The sequence below is a fragment of the Symphalangus syndactylus genome, chromosome 12 (assembly GCF_028878055.3).
Source record: "Symphalangus syndactylus isolate Jambi chromosome 12, NHGRI_mSymSyn1-v2.1_pri, whole genome shotgun sequence".
NCBI classification, from domain to species: Eukaryota; Metazoa; Chordata; class Mammalia; order Primates; family Hylobatidae; genus Symphalangus; species Symphalangus syndactylus.
The window spans coordinates 134,981,137-134,996,271 of NC_072441.2; positions in this window are offsets into that span (position 1 = coordinate 134,981,137).

Sequence of the window (15,135 nt, forward strand, 5' to 3'; positions counted from 1 at the left end):
CTGGTTGCTAAGGCCAGTAAACACTTTTCAACTCCCACCTTCTTGGACCTATTGGCTTTGACGTTGTGAGCCATTTCCTATTTTGCTCTCCAGTTTTCTGTGATGCCCCCTTTCTGGATTTGTCACATCTTTTTCTAGCCAACACTTCTACGTCTTGACCTTGTTCCAGAAGTTTGTGTCTCCATCCTCATCTCTCCACAAATGCCCCTAGAGGGATATGATTGTACCCATGATCACAGCTTCCAATAGCCACCTGATGAGTGTCACTCTGCCTCGGCCTACGCCTCCCTCCTTAGCTTCCGACGCACTCCCCATGGGTGCCCCCACAGGTCCTCAAGCTCCACATATCTCAACTGAGCTATCAGACCCCTCTCCTCTTTATGCATGTTTTTATTCCAGCGAATGACAGTATCTGCATCAACATTCTGCAGTCATCTCTGCATTCAGCTAGTTACCTACATCTGCCAACTCGATTTCTGAAAACATCTCAAATTTGAGCCCCTCTTTCCTACCCCATATTTTTGGTTGAGGTCTCATTACTCATCTGGACTTTGGGACCTAACCTGTCATGCATTACACTTGACTGTGTGACTCATTCTCAGCTAGGCGTCCAAACTTCCCCAGTCAGCTGTCACTGCCAGTTAATTGTCATTAGCTCTCTACATCTCCTAATCTAACTCAATATAGCTCCCTTCCCAACCTTCTTAGGGGCCCACTGGAATTCAGGCACAGCCTCTTCTCTGTATGTTCTCATTCAGCTTTTTACTCTCTCTCTAATCATACTTACCTCCACAACCTTCTTCCCTTGGAGCCCTTTCAATGGAGTCTGTTTTTTTTTCTCCTATGTCCCAAATACCATGGTGTCTGGTGGTGGGCTAAGTCTCCTCTGTTACATTATTGCCACTTTTTTTTTTTTTTTTTTTTAAAGACAGGGTCTCACTCTGTCACACAGGCTGGAGTGCAGTGGCTCAATCATGGCTCATTGGAGCCCCAACCTCCTGGGATCAAGTGATCTTCGACCTCAGCCTCCAGAGTAGCTGGGACTAAAGGCATGCACCACCAAATTTGGCTAATTTTTTATTTTTTTTAGAGATGGGGTCTCACTTTGTTGCTCACACTGGTCTCAAACTCCTGAGCTCACATATTTCTCCTGCTTCAGCCTCCCAAAGTACTGGGATTACAGATATGAGCCACCACTGCCACTTCTAAACAATTTTCCCTCTCTCCTAAGCCCTCAAAGACTCCTTCTTTGAAGCCATGGACAAAATTCATTCAGTCCAATGAGTTTCTGGATTAAACTCATTATCCAGAAGCATTCCTTTAAGATTTAATTCCTGTATCACCTCACTGTCCTTTCCACACCCACTAACTACTTCCACTCTCATTTGTGGCAATTTCAACATGCATCCAAAAGATCCACTGAACACTGTGGTCTGACTCCACATTCAGTTGGCTTGTGATTCTTCCTCCTCCATCTCCCATCTACATATCCACAACCTAAGCTTTGTCATTACAAGTAACTGCACCATACCCCATCCCAGCCTAGGGCCACCACCTCACATCCTTCCAGTTCCCTTAATAAGTACAGTCATGTACCACACAAAAATGTTTCAGTCAATGACAGACTGCATATATGATGGTGGTCCCATAAGATTATAACAGAGCTGACTCAACAATTGAGCATGCCATTCAGGGGCCTGGAAGTTGTCTGGCCCAGTCCACCACCACTGGCAATATGAATACTCCTCCTGGGGTCTGAAGTTGTGCTGACACAACCTGCTGATACCACCACAGCTGGCAACCACCTGCACATACCACCAGCAGGCCAAGAGACTGGCCTGTCCAACCTGTTGTAGCACCACGAACACTAGCATGAACCATTTGGGTTGCTCCACCACTGCTACTGCCATCACCCACATCACATCAGCTGCCAAGGGGCCTGAGAACCTGCCTGGGTGCCCAGACCACAGCTGCCATTACCAGCATCTGAGCGAGCCCCCTGGAGGCCCAAGAATCAGTCTGTCTGGATTCACTGACACTGGTGCCAGTGTAAGCTGCCCAAAGACCCAAGGACAGGCATGCCCAGCCCACCATTGCCACCACTAGGGTCTGAAGACTGGCCCATCTGGCATCCTAGTCCTCAGCAACTTTCCCACAGCCTCCACTAATAACCATACTCTATGCCACTAGGGAAATCACAGATACCACTGAAGCTATTTACAGTGGAAGAAATCATATACTACTACATGCACCCCAAATCAAAATCAAAGTGCCCTACTCAACCAACACCATAGACACATCTTCAGAAAAAGGACTTCCCCTACAAAAGCAATGTCAAAAAATTGAGGTGGGCACAGTGGCTCATACCTGTAATCCCAGCACTTTGGGAGGCCTAGGCAGGCAGATCACTTGAGGCCAGGAGTTTGAGACCAGCCTGGCCAACATGGCAAAACTCATCTCTACTAAAATTACAAAAATTAGCTGGGTGTGGTGGTGCACACCTGTAATCTCAGCTACTCAGGAGGCTGAGGCATGAGAATCACTTGAACTTGGGAGGTGGAGGTTGCGGCAAGCCATCACACCACTGCACTCCAGCATGGGTGACAGAGTGAGAGACTCTGTCTTAAAAAAAAAGAAAGACGCAACTATTACACCAGATGTATAGATAATAACATAAAGACATAGGAAATATGTATAGGTATTAACATAAAGACATAGGAAACATGAAAGAGCAAAGAAATATGACACCTCTAAAGAAACACAGCAAGTCTCCAGCAACAGATCCCAATCAAAAACTCACAAAAGCCTAGATAAAGATTTCAAATTACTGATTTAAAGACACTCAGTGAGATACAAGATAAACAATACAGAGAAAATAGAAAAAAAAAATCAGGACATGAATGAGAAATTTACCAAAGAGACAGATATTTTTCAAAAGCACCAAACAGAGGCCGGGTACGGTGGCTCATGCTTGTAATCCCAGCACTTTGGGAGGCCAAGGTGGGTGGATCACCTGAAGTCAGGAGTTCGAGACCAGCCTGACCAACATGGTGAAACTCAGACTCTACTAAAAATACAAAATTAGCTGGGCATGGTGCATGCCTGTAATCCCAGCTACTTGGGAGGCTGAGGAAGGAGAATCACTTAAACCTGAGAGGTGGTGGCTGTGTGAGCCAAGATTGCACCATTGCACTCTAGCCTGGGCAACAAGAGCAAAACTCTGTCTCAAAGGAAAAAAAAAAAAAAGCACCAAACAAATTTTGGAACAGAATAATTAATTGAATGAAATACAAAATACATTTGAAAGCTTTAACAATGGACTACTACATCAAACAGAAGAAAGAATCTCAGAACTTAAAAACACGTCTTTTGAAATAATCTAGTCAGACAAAAAAAAAAAAAATAAATGAATTAAAAAGAAGAAGGCCAGGCACAGTGGTTCATGGCCGTAATCCCAGCACTTTGGGAGGCCAAGGCAGGAGGATTGCTTAAGCCCAGGAGGTCAAGGTCAGCCTGGGCAGTAAAGTGAGACCCTATCTCAATAAAAAGTTAGCTGGGCATGGTAGCTCCAGCTACACAGGAGGATGAAGCAGGAGGTCAAGGCTGAAATGAGCCATGTTAATGTTACTACACTTCAGCCCGGGCAAGAGTGAGACTCTGTCAAAATCAGCCAGTCAATGAGAAAAGCCTTCATGACATTTGTAATGACAAAAAGTGACAGAATATTTGAATTATCAGTGTCCCTGAGGGCAAACAGAGAATGAAAGGGTTAGAAAACCTATTTAATGAAATATTAGATGAAAACTATCCAAGTCTAGCAACAGACCTAGACATCCAGATCCAGGTGACCCAAGGATCCCCAAACAGATATAGTACAAAAAGATCTTGTACACAGTCAAAACTATCTAAAGCCAAAGCACAAGAGAGTATACTAAAAACAGCAAGAGAAAAGCAGAGGCACCTATAAAAGAACCCTCATCAGATTAACAACAGAGTTCTCAGCAGAAACCATATAGGCCAGGAGAGAATGGGATGAAATATTCAAAGTGCTGAAAGAAAAAAAAATGCCATGCAATATTACATGTAGCAAAATTATCCTTCACAAATGAAGGAGAAATAAAGTCTTTTCTAGAGAAGCAAATGCTGAGGGAATTTAACACCACTAGACCAGCTCTACATAAAATGCTCAAGGGAGTCCTAAACTTGCAAGAGAAAGGACAGCATTTACCATCATTAAAGAGCACTAAAGTATAAAACTCATTGGTAAGTTAAACACACAAATGAGGAAGGACTCAAATGGTACCACTATAATATATCACTAAACCACAATAACAAACAATGAGGAAAAAAAGAAACAAATATACAAAGCAATCAGAAAACAGTTAACAATGTGACAATAACAAAATCTGACATAGCAATAATAACCTTGAATGTAAATGGGTTAAATTTTCCACTTAAAACACAGACTGGCTGAATGGATAAAGAAACATGATCCAACTACATGCTGCCTACAAGAAATCCACTTTACCTGCAAAGACACATACAGACTCAAAGTAAAGGGATAGAAAAAACACTCCACACAGCTAGAAACCAAAAGCAAGCAGGAGCTTTGATATAAGCTATACTTGTATTAAATAAAACAGATATTAAGTCAAAACAGTAAAAAGAGACAAAGAAGGTAACTATATAATGACAAAGGGATCAATCCAGCAAGAGGGTATAACAATTCTAAATATGTATGCACCCAAAACTGGGGCACTGAGACTCAAAAAGCAAATATTACTAGATCTAAAGAGATACTTCAATACAATAAAAGCTGGGAACTTCAAAACTCCACACTCAGCTTAGACAGATCATCTCAGGAGAAAATCAATAAAGAAATACTGAATTTAAACTGGACCTTAGAGCAAATATATCTCGGGAGAAAATCAATAAAGAAATGTTGAAGGCTGGGAGCCGTGGCTCACGCCTGTAATCCCAGCACTTTGGGAAGCCAAGGCAGGTGGATCACCTGAGGTCGGGAGTTCAAGACCAGCCTGACCAACACGGAGAAACCCCGTCTCTACTAAAAACACAAAATTAGCTGGGCATGGTGGCACATGCCTATAATCCCAGCTGCTCAGGAGGCTGAGGCAGGAGAATCACTTGAACCCAGGAGGTGGAGGTTGCAGTAAGCCACAACTGCGCCATTGCACTCCAGCCTGGTCAACAAGAGTGAAACTCCGTCTCAAAAAAAAAAAAAAAAAATATTGAATTTAAACTGGACTCTAGAGCAAATAAACCTAAGAGACATTTACAGAGCATTTTAGCTACAGAATAGACATTCTTCTCATCAGCACATGGAACATTCTGCAGGACAGACCATATGTTAAACCACAAAACAAATCTCAACAAATTTTAAAAAAACAGAAATCATATCAAGTATCTTCTCAGACAACAATGGAATAAAACTATGAATCAACACCAAGAAGAACTTGAGAAACTTTATGAATACATGGAAATCAAACAACATGCTTTTGAACTACCACTTGGGTCAATGAAGAAATTAGATGGAAATAAAAAAATTTCTTGAAAGAAATGAAAACAGAAACACAACACACCAAAACCTGCTGGATACAACAAAAGCACTACTAAGAGGGAAATTAACAGCAACAAATGCCTACATCAAAAAAGTAGAAAGACTTCAAGTGAACAATCTAATGATGCACCCCAAGAAAGTGAAAGCGCAAGAACAAACCAAACCCCAAATGAGCAGAAGCAGTAAAGATCAGTGAACTAAATGAAATAAAGACTAAAAAAAAAAACAAAGGATTAAGATAACAAAAAGTTGGTTATTTAAAAAGATAAATAAAGTTAATACACCTCTAGCTAGACTAAGCCAGAAAACGAGAAGACCTAAATAAACAAAATCAGAAATGAGGAGACATTACAATTGATACCACAGAAATATAAAAGATCAGACTATTATGAACAACTATATACTAACAAACTGGAAAACCTAGAGGAAATGGGTAAATTCCTGGAAACATGCAACCTACCAAAAGTGAATCAGGAAAAATAGAAAACCTGTAGAGACCAATGAGCAGTGAGGTTGAATCAGTAATTAAAAGTCTCCCTACTGGCCGGGTGCCGTGGCTCACGCCTGTCATCCCAGCACTTTGGGAGGCTGACGGGGGCAGATCACCTGAGGTCAGGAGTTCAAGACCAGCCTGGCCAACATGGTGAAACCCCGTCTCTACTAAAAATACAAAAATCAGCCAGGCGTGGTAGCAGACGCCTGTAATCCCAGCTACTTGGGAGGCTGAGGCAGGAGAATTGAACCTGGGAGACAGAGGTTGCAGTGAGACAAGATTGCATCACTGCACTCCAGCCTGGGCTACAAAGCAAGACTCCATCTCAAAAAAAAAAAAAAAAAAAAAAAAAAAAGTCTCCCTACAAAGAAAAGCCCAGGACCTCATGGAGACACAGCCAAATTCTACCAAATATATGAAAACAACTAATACCATCCTCTGGTAAGTATTACAGGAAATTAAAGAGGAGGCAACCCTCCCTATCTCATTCCACAAGGCCAGCTGATTCCACAAGGCCCTGATTCCAAAACCAGAGAAGCACACAACAAAAAAAGAAAACTACAGACCAGTACCTCTGATGAACACAGATATAAAAATCCTCAATAAAATACTAGCAAACTAACTCCAACAGCACATCAAAAAGATAATACACAAAGACCAAGTGGTATTTATACTGGGAATTCAAGGATGGTTCAATATATGGAAATTAGCCAGGCATGGTGGCTCACGCCTGTAATCCCAGCACTTTGGGAGGCCAACGTGGGTGGATCATTTAAGGTCAGGAGTTTGCGACCAGTCTGGCCAACATGGTGAAACCCTGCCTCTATTAAAAATACAAAAATTGGCCTGGCATGGTGGCGGGTGCCTGTCCCAGCTACTCGAGAGGTTGAGGCAGGAGAATTGCTTGAACCCGGGAGGTGGAGGATGCAGTGAGCAGAGATCATGCCACTGCACTCCAGCCTGGGTGATAGAGCAAGAGTCTGTCTCAAATAAAAATAAAAAAGGAAATCAATAAATGTGATTACTATATCAAAAGAATGAAGGGCAAAACCCACATGATCTCATAAGACACAGAAAAAGCATTGATAGGCCGGGCGTGGTGGCTCATGCCTGTAATCACAGCACTCTGGGAGGCTGAGGCGGGCAGATTACGAGGTCAGGAGTTTGAGACCATCCTGGCCAACATGGTGAAACTCCATCTCTACTAAAAATACAAAAATTAGCCAGGTGTGGTAGCATGCGTGTGTAGTTCCAGCTACTTGGGAGGCTGAGGCAGGAGAATTGCTTGAACCTGGGAGGCAGAGGTTGCAGTGAGCTGAGACTGCGCCACTGCACTACAGCCTGGCGACAGAGTGAGACCCCGTCTTTAAAAAAAAAAAAAAAAAGGAAAAAAGAAAAAGCATTTGATAAAATTCAACATCCCTTCATGATAAAAACTACAAACAAACTAGGAACAGAAGGAACTTATCTCAAAATAATAAAGGCCATATACGACCAACCCCACAGCCAACATGATACTGTATGGTGAAAAGCTGAAAGTCTGATTTTTAAAATTTTCTAATTTATTTTCCACAGCATTTGACAGGAAATTTTGTTTCCTTAAATTTCCTTTTTTTCAGTAAAGACAGGGGCTCACTCCGTTGACCAGGATGGTCTTGAACTCCTGGCTTCAAGTGATTTTCCTGCCTCAGCCTCCTGAAGTGCTGGGATTACAGGTGTGTGCCACTTCACCTGGCCAACCCTTTCCTCTATCTCGAAGAAGGCAAGGATGCCTGCTTTCAGCATTCCTACTCAATACAGTAATGAAAGTCCCAGTCACAGCCATCAGGCAAGAGTAAGAAATAAAAGGCTTCCAAACTGGAAAAGAAGTCTACTTGTCCCTCTATGCTGATGATATAATCTTATATCTAGAAAATCCCAAAGCCTCCATCAAAAACTCTCAGACTTAATAAATTCAGTAAAGTTGCAAGATACAAAATAAACTTACAAGAATCAGTAGCATTTCTATACACCAATAATGAGTTAGCTGAGAAAGAACTCAAGAAGGTAATCCCGCTTACAATAGCTATCAAAAAAACACCTAGATATAACCAAGGAGGCAAAAAATCTCTACAAAGAAAACTACAAAACACTGAAGAAAGACATCGAAGAGGACACAAATGGAGACATCACATTCTCATGGATCAGAATTAATACTGTTAACAATACTGCCCAAAACAATCTATAGATTCAATGCAAGCCCTATCAAAATACCAATGTCATTTTACGTAGAATTAGAAAAAACAATCTTAAAATTCATACGGAACCACAAAAGAGCCTGAATAGCCAAAGCAATCCTGAACAACAAAAAAAACAAAGCTGGAGGCATGACATTACTTGACTTCAAAATATATTAGAAGGCTGGCCTGGCACGGTGGCTCATGCCTGTAATCCCAGCACTTTGGTAGGCTAAGGCAGGCAGATCATGAGGTCAGGAGATCGAGACCATCCTGGCTAACCCGGTGAAAACCCATCTCTACTAAAAATACAAAAAATTAGCTGGGTGTGGTGGCGGGCACCTGTAGTCCCAGCTACTCGGGAGGCTGAGGCAGGAGAATGGCATGAACCCAGGAGGAGCTTGCTTTGAGCCAAGATCGCGCCACTGCACTCCAGCCTGGGCAACAGAGCGAGATTCTGTCTCAAATAAATAAATAAATAAATAAACAAACAAATATATATATATATATCTTAGAAGGCTATAGTACCAAAACCAGCATGGTATTGGTATAAAAACAGACACACAGACCAATGGTACAGAATAGAAAACCCAGAAATAAATCTACATCTTTTTTTTTTTTTTTTTTTTTGAGACAGAGTCTGGCTCTGTCGCCCAGGCTGGAGTGCAGTGGCGCAATCTCGGCTCGCTGCAAGCTCCGCCTCCCGGGTTCACGCCATTCTCCTGCCTCAGCCTCTCCGAGTAGCTGGGACTACAGGCGCCCGCCACCACGCCCAGCTAATTTTTTGTATTTTTAGTAGCGACAGGGTTTCACCGTGGTCTCGATCTCCTGACCTCGTGATCTGCCCGCCTCGGCCTCCCAAAGTGCTAGGATTACAAGCGTGAGCCACTGCGCCCGGCCAATAAATCTACATCTTTACAGCCAACTGATTTTTGGTAAAGGTGCCAAGAATATGCACTGGAGAAAGGACACCCTCTTCAATAAATGGTGCTAAGAAAACTGGATATCCGTATGTGTAAGAATGAAACTGAGGGGCCGGGCGTGGTGGCTCATGCCTGTAATCCCAGCACTTTGGGAGACTGAGGTGGGTGGATCACGAGGTCAAGAGATCGAGACCATCCTGGCCAACATGGTGAAACCTTGTCTCTATTAAAAAAAAAAAGAATGAAACCGGTCCCTTATCTCTTCCTATATACAAAAATCAACTCAAGATGGATTAAAGACTTAAACTATAAAAACTATTAGAAAAAAATCATAGGAGCTGGGCATGGTGGCTCATGCCCTGTAATTCCAGCACTTTGAGAAGTTGAGGCAAGAGGATCACTTGAGCCTCAGAGTTTGAGATTAGCCTGGGCAACATCAGTGACACCCATCTCTATAAAAATTAAAAGGATTGCTTAAGCCTAGGAGGTAGAGGCTGCAGTGAGCTGTGATCATGCTACTGCACTCCAACCTGAGTGAGACCCTGTCAAAACAAACAAACAAACAAACACACACACACATTGGTTCCAGGGAAAGAGTTCATGGCTATGGATGCAAAAGCACAACTGTAATAAAAATAGACAAACGGCATCATATTAAACTAAAAAGCTTCTATACAACAAAGGGAAACAACAGAGTGAAGAGAAAACCTACTGAATGAGAGAAAATATGTAAACTATTCATCTGACAAGGGACTAATATCCAGAGTATACAAGGAACTCAAATAACAATAAAAAAAACCAAATAATCCCATTAAAAAGTGGGCTAAGGACATGAATAGACATTTCTCACATGAAAATATTCAAGTGGCCAACAAGTACATGGAAAAATGCTCAGCATCACTAGACATCAGGGAAATGCAAATCAAATCCATAATGAGATATGATCTTACCCTAGGAAGAATGGTGATTATTAAAACGTCAAAAAATAACAGATGCTGGCAAGTATGCAGAGAAAAGGGAATTCTTATACACCGTTGGTAGGAATATAAATTGGTACAACCACTGTGGAAAACAGTATGGAGATTCCTCAAAAAATTTTGAATAGAACTACCATAGAATACAACAATCACAATTTTGGGTATTTACCCAAAGGAATAAGCGTCTGTATATCAAAGGGATGCCTCCATTTGCACATTTAGCATAGCACTATTGACAATAGCAGCAGTCAGGCATGGTGGCTCACACCTATAATCCCAGCACTTTGGGAGGCCAAGGAGGGAGGACTGCTTGAGTTCAGGAGTTCAAGACCAGCCTAGGCAACATAGGGAGAACACATCTCTACAAAAAATTTAAAAAATAGCCAGGTGTGGTGGCACACACCTGTAGTCACAGCTACTCAGGAGGTTGAGTTGGGAAGGTTGCTTAGGCCCCTGAAGTTTGAGTCTGCTGCAGTGAGCTGGGCTGGTGCCACTACACTCCAGCCTGGGCAACAGAATGAGGCACTGTCTTAAAAACAAAAAACAAAACAAAAAACCCAGAACCAATAGCAAAGAACAAAAAGGCAGTCAATCTAAGTGCCCATTGACAGACGAATGAAGAAAATGTCGTATATATACACAATGGAATACTATTTGGCCATTAAAAAAGAATGAAATCATGTCATTTGCAGCAATATAAATGGAAATGGAGGCATGTTACATGAAGTAAATCAGGCACAGAAAGACAGATGCCACATGTTCCTACTCTTATGTGGGAGCTAAAAAAAACTGATCCCAAGCCAGGCACGGTGGCTCATGCCTGTAATCCCAACACTTTGGGAGGCTGAGGCGGGCAGATCACCTGAGGTCAGGAGTTCGAGACCAGCCTGGCCAACATGGTGAAACTCCGTCTCTACTAAAAAACACAAAATTAGCTGGGTGTGGTGGCGGGCACCTGTAGTCCCAGCTACTTGGGAGGTTGAGGCAGGAGAATCGCTTGAACCCGGGAGGCAGAGGTTGGAGTGAGCCGAGATCACGCCACTGCACTCCAGCCTGGGGGGCAACAGAGCGAGACTCCGTCTCCAAAAAAAAGAAATAAAAATTGATCCCACAGAGATAGAGAATACATACTAGAGGCTGGGAAGGGTGTCCAGGGTGGGTAAAGAGAAGTTGATTAGTGGGTACATAGTTAGAATAAGCCCCAATATTCTATAGCACAGTAGGGTGACTACGTATTATATATTAGTAACAATGTACTTTAATTTCAACATAGCTAGAAGACAGAACTTGAAGTGTTACCAATACGTAGAAATGATACTCAAGGTGTATCTCAAGGTGATATACCCCAAGTACCCTGACCTGATCATCACATTCTATTCATGTAACAAATACTCACATGTACACAATATGTAAAATACTTTGTATCAATAAAAGATACTGTAGCTGAAAAATTCCTACTGCCTAGTGACGTCCCAGCTATAGGAATGTCATAGCTTAACATGTTACTCGTGTTTGTAGTGATGCTAGTATAAACAAATCTACCACACTATTAGTCACATAAAGAATAGCACACACAATTATATACAGCTTGTAATAATAAACGACTATTAATGGCTTATGTATTTACTACATGACACTGTAATAATATATGCCTAGTATGTTTTTTAAAAGTTAACTTTTAACTGTTAGCCCCAGGCAGGTCCTTCAGGAGGTATTCCAGCAGGCACTGTTATTGTTATCAAAGGAGATGACAGTTCCATTCATGTTACTGCCCCTGAAGACCTTTCAGTGGGACAAGTGTGTAGGTAAAAGACAGTGATATGGAGAATCACAAGTTTACCTAAATAACAAACCAGCACACATCCCCCTTGAACCTACAAGTTAAACTTTTTTTAAAAAGCTTACAGATAAGTATGTATTTTCATAAAGTTGTAGTTTTTAAGAGTCAAAAAGTTCTTAAAAATTAGTATGTGGCTGGGTGCAGTGGCTCACGCCTGTAATCCCAGCACTTTGGGAGGCCAAAGCAGGCAGATCATGAGGTCAGCAGTTCGAGACCACCCTGACGAACATGGTGAAATCTTGTCTCTACTAAAAATACAAAAATTAGCTGGTAGCGGTGGCGGGTGCCTGTAGTCCCAGCTCCTCAGGAGGCTGAGGCAGGAGAATCGCTTGAACCCAGGAGGCCTCCGCCACTGCACTCCAGCCTGGGTGACACAGGAAGACTCCGTCTCAAAAAAAAAAAAAAAAAAAAAAAGTTAAATGGAAAATACCTTTTATATGGCTAATTTTGAAATTTTTGTAGAGATGGGGTCTTGCTATTTTATGCAGGTTGGTCTCAAATTCCTGGTCTCCCAAGATGCTGGGATTACAGGCATGAGGTACCATGCCCAGCCTTCTGTACCTCTTCTATGCTTAGACACACAAATATTTACCGCTGTTATAATTGCCTGTATTCAGCAGTTACATGCTGTACAGGTTTGTAGCCTAGGAGCAATAGGCTATACCATATAGGTTTGCATATACTCAATACCTTTGCTCTTTCCTTCCTTTGTTGAATTCACCTGGCAAAGCCCTAGTTAAATCCAACTCCCCACCTGCTGGCAATTCTGCATGTCCCTAGTATATCTGTTTTCCCATTCCCAAGACAACTATTTCACATCTTTTTCTCTTTAAATCTCCAACATCCCTTCAGGCCCCTTTCTGTTTGCTTTCCAAGACACACCACAATAACCCCAAGACTTTATTTTTATTATTATTTTGAGACGGAGTCTCGCTCTGTCACCAGGCTGGAGTGCAGTGGCACGATCTCGGCTCACTGCAACCTCTGCCTCCCGGTTTCAAGCAACTCTCTTGCCTCAGCCTCCCGAGTAGCTGGGACTACAGGTACCTGCCCCCACGCCTGGCTAATTTTTGTATTTTTAGGAGATGGGGGTTTCACCATGTTTGCCAGGATGGTCTCAATCTCTTGACTTCGTGATCCACATGCCTCTGCCTCTCAAAGTGTGGGGATTACAGGTATGAGCCACCACACCCAGCCTAATAATCCTAAGACTTTAAAACTGAAATACATTTAATCACTGGATGAACTGACTAGTCTTAATATCCATAAACATGGAAAAAAAATCGATTGTCTTTTTATCGTTCTACTCCCTTCCATAAAGATCCATAGATTCACTCCTAACTATACTTCCTTGATAGTATGAGAATATGTGTATATACTTTCTAGACATTACTATACAGAAACACAACTAGCCAATTATAAACACTCAAATTTGACTGCAATATCTTTTGGATTTTCTGTGTGGCCAGCATCACCTATGCATGACAATTATTTCTTCCAAATCCTTCCGTTTTTTTTTTTTAACTGTACCGCCCTAGGTCTTCCAGTGCAACATTCAACAGAAACTATGACACACTCACTTTTTTCCTCACTTCCTGCTCTCCTGTGCTCACTCTGCTCCAAATGGCACATCTCTTCAGGAAGACAAAAAAAAAAAAAGAATACAAGTTATCTCACAATTGCTAAGGCTGGGGAACCAGACTCAGCGTCACCATCTAGGTGAGGCAGATAGGAGGAAATCATTGCTGCTGCCACATCATCAAAGCACAGCGACTACCCTCACTAGCAAACGGAGTTTGCACAGCTTCCTAGCAATGTCTTCAGGTCTCATGTTGGTGTATCTGATTGGCAGAACAGGTTCTAAACCTTGATCTTGGCTGCAAGTTTTCTGGGTAGTTTTTGAGATGTATAGCCTCTGCAGTCCTTAGAAATAATCCTTAAGTACACAAAATACTGGGCAACAGAACACAAGACAGTATCTAACAACATGTACATAGGTCTGTTTCCAACACTAGCATGTAAGATTGTATTCCCCCAAAAAACTGTCCTCCTCAACATGTTTTCGAAAATCTCATTCTAACATTATTGGATACTTAACCAATGTTGTTGGTCTTCCCATTTCCATGATATCCTAATACAGATGCTCTTCAATTTATGATGGGTCAATGTCCCCATAAACCACAAGTCAGAAAATCATTAAGTTGAAACTGCATTTAATGTTGGCAACACTGCAATCAACTTACGATGGTTTCATTTATTTTTCAACTCTGTCATGCCATGAAAACAATGTTGCTTCAGTAGAAACTGTAACCCCACTAAAAGCCCCTAAGTTGAACCACTGTAAGTCAGGGACTGTGTGCAACTGCACATCTAAGTAACAGTTTAGATGCTACCAACAGTTGAAGTTTCAGGTCCATTGCACTCTTGCCAACACTGGGTATTTTCATAGGCTGGGTGTGGTGGCTCACGCCTGTAATCCCAGCACTTTGGGAGGCTGAGGCAGGCGGATCATGAGGTCAAGAGATCAAGACCATCCTGGCTAATACAGTACAACCCCATCTCTATTAAAAATACAAAAATTAGCTGGGCGTGGTGGCACATGCCTGTACTCCCAGCTACTAGGGTGGCTGAGGCAGGAGAATCGCTTAAACCTGGAGGTGGAGGTTGCAGTGAGCCAAGATTGTGCCACTGCACTCCAGCCTGGTGACAGAACAAGACTCCACCTCAAAAAGAGAAAAGATCAGCCACACTAGGCTTAGGATATAAGGTGTTGAGAACCACATAATTACAAGCTCACCAACCTCCATGTTCCTAAGCAGCTTTCCCATGGGTTTTATATTACTTGTTTCCATCTCTAGGACGTAAGGAGCTGAACCAATATTTGATGACCACACCAGGCACTGTGACAGGTTCTCCTAACACTTCAATTGGCATCTTCAATTGGCACATTGAAATAAATTCTCCCAAGGTGACAAAACTAAGTGGAGCAGGATGAGAGTCTGGTCGGTCTAGGCTAGAGCAATGCCCTTTTAAACAATGCCTCACAGCCAAAGGGACCCACACAAAATCTACACTATCAAGCCTTTCTTACAAATGAGCTAAATCCTT